Source organism: Cherax quadricarinatus, unplaced genomic scaffold, assembly GCF_038502225.1.
Source record: "Cherax quadricarinatus isolate ZL_2023a unplaced genomic scaffold, ASM3850222v1 Contig2320, whole genome shotgun sequence".
Lineage (NCBI taxonomy): Eukaryota > Metazoa > Arthropoda > Malacostraca > Decapoda > Parastacidae > Cherax > Cherax quadricarinatus.
Window position 1 is genome coordinate 57,532 of NW_027197346.1, and position 6,000 is coordinate 63,531.

The following is a 6,000-nucleotide window of genomic DNA, read 5'->3' on the forward strand; positions in this document are numbered from 1 at the left end:
TTGTGTGGTTGTTAGTGTGGTTGTTAGTGTGGTTGTTAGTGTGATTGTTAGTGTGGCTGTTATTGTGGTTGTTAGTGTGGCTGTTAGTGTGGTTGTTAGTGTGGTTGTTAGTGTGGCTGTTAGTGTGGTTGTTTGTGTGGTTGTTAGTGTGGTTGTTTGTGTGGCTGTTAGTGTGGTTGTTAGTGTGGTTGTTAGTGTGGTTGTCAGTGTGGCTGTTAGTGTGGTTGTTTGTGTGGTTGTTAGTGTGGTTGTTAGTGTGGTTGTTAGTGTGGCTGTTAGTGTGGTTGTTAGTGTGGTTGTTAGTGTGGTTGTTAGTGTGGTTGTTAGTGTGGTTGTTAGTGTGGTTGTTTGTGTGGTTGTTAGTGTGGTTTTTAGTGTGGTTGTTAGTGAAGTTGTTAGTGAAGTTGTTAGTGTGGTTGTTAGTGTGGTTGTTAGTGTGGTTGTTTATGTGGTTGTTAGTGTGGTTGTTAGTGCGGTTGTTAGTGTGGTTGTTAGTGTGGCTGTTAGTGTGGTTGTTAGTGTGGTTGTTAGTGGTTGTTAGTGTGGTTGTTAGTGTGGTTGTTAGTGTGGGTGTTAGTGTGGGTGTTAGTGTGGGTGTTAGTGTGGCTGTTAGTGTGGTTGTTAGTGTGGTTGTGTGGTTGTTAGTGTGGTTGTTTGTGTGGCTGTTAGTGTGGTTGTTAGTGTGGTTGTTAGTGTGGTTGTTAGTGTGGTTGTTTGTGTGGTTGTTAGTGTGGTTGTTTGTGTGGTTGTTAGTGTGGTTGTTAGTGTGGTTGTTAGTGTGGTTGTTAGTGTGGTTGTTAGTGAAGTTGTTAGTGTGGTTGTTAGTGAAGTTGTTAGTGAAGTTGTTAGTGTGGTTGTTAGTGAAGTTATTAGTGAAGTTGTTAGTGTGGTTGTTAGTGAAGTTATTAGTGTGATTGTTAGTGTGGTTGTTAGTGCGGTTGTTTGTGTGGTTGTTAGTGTGGTTGTTAGTGTGGTTGTTAGTGTGATTGTTAGTGTGGCTGTTAGTGAAATTGTTAGTGTGATTGTTAGTGTGGTTGTTAGTGTGGTTGTTTGTGTGGTTGTTAGTGTGGTTGTTAGTGTGGTTGTTAGTGTGATTGTTAGTGTGGCTGTTATTGTGGTTGTTAGTGTGGCTGTTAGTGTGGTTGTTAGTGTGGTTGTTAGTGTGGCTGTTAGTGTGGTTGTTTGTGTGGTTGTTAGTGTGGTTGTTTGTGTGGCTGTTAGTGTGGTTGTTAGTGTGGTTGTTAGTGTGGTTGTCAGTGTGGCTGTTAGTGTGGTTGTTTGTGTGGTTGTTAGTGTGGTTGTTAGTGTGGTTGTTAGTGTGGCTGTTAGTGTGGTTGTTAGTGTGGTTGTTAGTGTGGTTGTTAGTGTGGTTGTTAGTGTGGTTGTTAGTGTGGTTGTTTGTGTGGTTGTTAGTGTGGTTTTTAGTGTGGTTGTTAGTGAAGTTGTTAGTGAAGTTGTTAGTGTGGTTGTTAGTGTGGTTGTTAGTGTGGTTGTTTATGTGGTTGTTAGTGTGGTTGTTAGTGCGGTTGTTAGTGTGGTTGTTAGTGTGGCTGTTAGTGTGGTTGTTAGTGTGGTTGTTAGTGGTTGTTAGTGTGGTTGTTAGTGTGGTTGTTAGTGTGGGTGTTAGTGTGGGTGTTAGTGTGGGTGTTAGTGTGGCTGTTAGTGTGGTTGTTAGTGTGGTTGTGTGGTTGTTAGTGTAGTTGTTAGTGTGGTTGTTATTGTAGTTGTTAGTGTAGTTGTTAGTGTAGTTGTTAGTGTAGTTGTTATTGTAGTTGTTAGTGTAGTTGTTAGTGTAGTTGTTAGTGTAGTTGTTAGTGTAGTTGTTAGTGTAGTTGTTAGTGTGGTTGTTAGTGTAGTTGTTAGTGTAGTTGTTAGTGTGGTTGTTAGTGTAGTTGTTAGTGTAGTTGTTAGTGTAGTTGTTAGTGTAGTTGTTAGTGTGGTTGTTAGTGTGGTTGTTAGTGTAGTTGTTAGTGTGGTTGTTAGTGTGGTTGTTAGTGTGGTTGTTAGTGTGGTTGTTAGTGTGGTTGTTAGTGTGGTTGTTAGTGAAGTTGTTAGTGTGGTTGTTAGTGAAGTTGTTAGTGAAGTTGTTAGTGTGGTTGTTAGTGAAGTTATTAGTGAAGTTGTTAGTGTGGTTGTTAGTGAAGTTATTAGTGTGATTGTTAGTGTGGTTGTTAGTGCGGTTGTTTGTGTGGTTGTTAGTGTGGTTGTTAGTGTGGTTGTTAGTGTGATTGTTAGTGTGGCTGTTAGTGAAATTGTTAGTGTGATTGTTAGTGTGGTTGTTAGTGTGGTTGTTTGTGTGGTTGTTAGTGTGGTTGTTAGTGTGGTTGTTAGTGTGATTGTTAGTGTGGCTGTTATTGTGGTTGTTAGTGTGGCTGTTAGTGTGGTTGTTAGTGTGGTTGTTAGTGTGGCTGTTAGTGTGGTTGTTTGTGTGGTTGTTAGTGTGGTTGTTTGTGTGGTTGTTAGTGTGGTTGTCAGTGTGGCTGTTAGTGTGGTTGTTTGTGTGGTTGTTAGTGTGGTTGTTAGTGTGGTTGTTAGTGTGGCTGTTAGTGTGGTTGTTAGTGTGGTTGTTAGTGTGGTTGTTAGTGTGGTTGGTAGTGTGGTTGTTAGTGTGGTTGTTAGTGTGGTTGTTAGTGTGGTTGTTAGTGTGGTTGTTAGTGTGGTTGTTATTATGGTCATTAACAAGTGTCACTAACAACCTGCAGCAGTTATTATGGTCATTAACAACTGTCACTAACAACCTGCAGCAGTTATTATGGTCATTAACAACTGTCACTAACAACCTGCAGCAGTTATTATGGTCATTAACAAGTGTCACTAACAACCTGCAGCAGTTATTATGGTCATTAACAACTGTCACTAACAACCTGCAGCAGTTATTATGGTCATTAACAAGTGTCACTAACAACCTGCAGCAGTTATTATGGTCATTAACAAGTGTCACTAACAACCTGCAGCAGTTATTATGGTCATTAACAACTGTCACTAACAACCTGCAGCAGTTATTATGGTCATTAACAACTGTCACTAACAACCTGCAGCAGTTATTATGGTCATTAACAAGTGTCACTAACAACCTGCAGCAGTTATTATGGTCATTAACAAGTGTCACTAACAACCTGCAGCAGTTATTATGGTCATTAACAAGTGTCACTAACAACCTGCAGCAGTTATTATGGTCATTAACAAGTGTCACTAACAACCTGCAGCAGTTATTATGGTCATTAACAAGTGTCACTAACAACCTGCAGCAGTTATTATGGTCATTAACAAGTGTCACTAACAACCTGCAGCAGTTATTATGGTCATTAACAAGTGTCACTAACAACCTGCAGCAGTTATTATGGTCATTAACAACTGTCACTAACAACCTGCAGCAGTTATTATGGTCATTAACAAGTGTCACTAACAACCTGCAGCAGTTATTATGGTCATTAACAAGTGTCACTAACAACCTGCAGCAGTTATTATGGTCATTAACAAGTGTCACTAACAACCTGCAGCAGTTATTATGGTCATTAACAAGTGTCACTAACAACCTGCAGCAGTTATTATGGTCATTAACAAGTGTCACTAACAACCTGCAGCAGTTATTATGGTCATTAACAAGTGTCACTAACAACCTGCACCAGACAAACATTATAACACAACTGCTATAATATCTAAAATTATCTTACGTTATACACACTGTTAAAATTAGTAGATGAATGGTTCAGAGAACCGACATGTTGATAAATTAGACACATGTGTCTAATTTATCAACATGTCGGTTCTCTGAACCATTCATCTACAAACCTGTCAGACACTGCAACTTCTTGGGATCTTAATACTTAGGTATTCTTCGCTTGCCTAATTCTTGGGCACAACCTACTTCAACACTGAACAAATGTGACACGACCTATGACTGCTGCACCTCTCCTGCCATACGGTTTATAAGCTGCTTCTCCGCTCATCTGCCGTATTATACTCAAGATTGATGGACTGAACACATTGACTCAAGGTTGAGGGACTGAACACATCGACTCAAGATTGATGGACTGAACACATCGACTCAAGGTTGAGGGACTGAACACATCGACTCAAGATTGATGGACTGAACACATCGACTCAAGATTGATGGACTGAACACATCGACTCAAGGTTGAGGGACTGAACACATCGACTCAAGATTGATGGACTGAACACATCGACTCAAGGTTGAGGGACTGAACACATCGACTCAAGATTGATGGACTGAACACATCGACTCAAGATTGATGGACTGAACACATCGACTCAAGGTTGAGGGACTGAACACATCGACTCAAGATTGATGGACTGAACACATCGACTCAAGATTGATGGACTGAACACATCGACTCAAGGTTGAGGGACTGAACACATCGACTCAAGATTGATGGACTGAACACATCGACTCAAGATTGATGGACTGAACACATCGACTCAAGATTGATGGACTGAACACATCGACTCAAGATTGATGGACTGAACACATCGACTCAAGGTTGAGGGACTGAACACATCGACTCAAGATTGATGGACTGAACACATCGACTCAAGATTGATGGACTGAACACATCGACTCAAGATTGATGGACTGAACACATCGACTCAAGATTGATGGACTGAACACATCGACTCAAGGTTGAGGGACTGAACACATCGACTCAAGATTGATGGACTGACCACATCGACTCAAGGTTGAGGGACTGAACACATCGACTCAAGGTTGAGGGACTGAACACATCGACTCAAGATTGATGGACTGAACACATCGACTCAAGGTTGATGGACTGACCACATCGACTCAAGGTTGAGGGACTGAACACATCGACTCAAGATTGATGGACTGAACACATCGACTCAAGATTGATGGACTGAACACATCGACTCAAGGTTGATGGACTGAACACATCGACTCAAGGTTGAGGGACTGATTACCTCATTCTCCTCCTGTTCTTCAAGTTTCTCCTATGTATGGACTGATGAAGCCACTGTGTGGCGAAACGTTTCCTCAATAAAGATACCCAAGAGTTGCACATGTGTCTAATTTATCAACTGTTAAAATTACCTTGTATTACAGAGGTTGTTAAAGAGGAGAGGTAACAATGTACCACCTTGACTGTTATTGTTGTTAAGACTGTTATTGTTGTTAAGGGCGACTGATACCTGTCACTGTTATTGTTGTTAAGGGCGACTGATACCTGTCACTGTGTCCAGCCTAGTCCACAACAACATTTATTTATTTATTTATTTATTTATTTATTTATTTATTTATTTATTTATGTCTCTTCAGATAGTACATTGAGATTATGTATTTACAATAGTGCAACACAAAGACAGCCTCTATTATGCCTAGGTAATATGGGCAGACTTAACATTATTGGCGGACTGACTACTTAACACTATCAATCAAGTTTATTCTCTATAAGGATTACAATGCGGGGTTTACAGATTTTGAATATTGTGTGGTTTAAATGTTTTAAAATACTAATTACAGAGGGGGCCACTAGGACACCTAGCATGGCTAGGACACCTAGCATGGCTAGGCATTTCGGGTAGACTTAGATTAATTCTGAACTTTAAATTATTACAGATTATGGTAGTAAGGCTAAGTGACTACATTATAGTTTATGAGTTTAGGAATTTGAATGCTTTTGTTTTGGCACAATACATAGTGTCTATATTGGAGTATCATAGGCAAACTTATGACTAGTTAGGATTCATTATTTTAAGATTAAGATATGTATTTCTGGGTTTATAGTCAGTGTGTGAGTGAGTGTAATTGTGAACCACCAGGTGGTTATCATGTAGTTAGTTGTCGGGGTGTATCAGGGAGATAAGTTGTTTTCTAACTGTAGATTTGAAAGTAATGAATGTGTCTGCAGTTCTAGAGTTCTCAGGTAGGGTGTTCCAGATTTTAGGTCCTTTGACACACATTGAATTTTTGTAAAGGTTTAGTCGGACAAGGGGAATGTCGTAGAGATGTTTGTGTCTGGTGTT

General features: G+C 40.1%; 1 protein-coding gene across 1 annotated transcript in view; it reads right to left on the reverse strand.

Annotated features, from left to right (window-relative positions):
- LOC128691959 (tripartite motif-containing protein 59) overlaps positions 1-5,184 on the reverse strand; it is a 49,502-nt gene extending 44,318 nt beyond the window's left edge. Inside the window, exon 1 of the mRNA XM_070081321.1 lies at positions 5,069-5,184. The gene's annotated coding sequence lies outside the window, so the exon portion shown is untranslated. The remainder of the gene's footprint in view (positions 1-5,068) is intronic.
- Between the last annotated feature and the right edge of the window lie 816 nt (positions 5,185-6,000).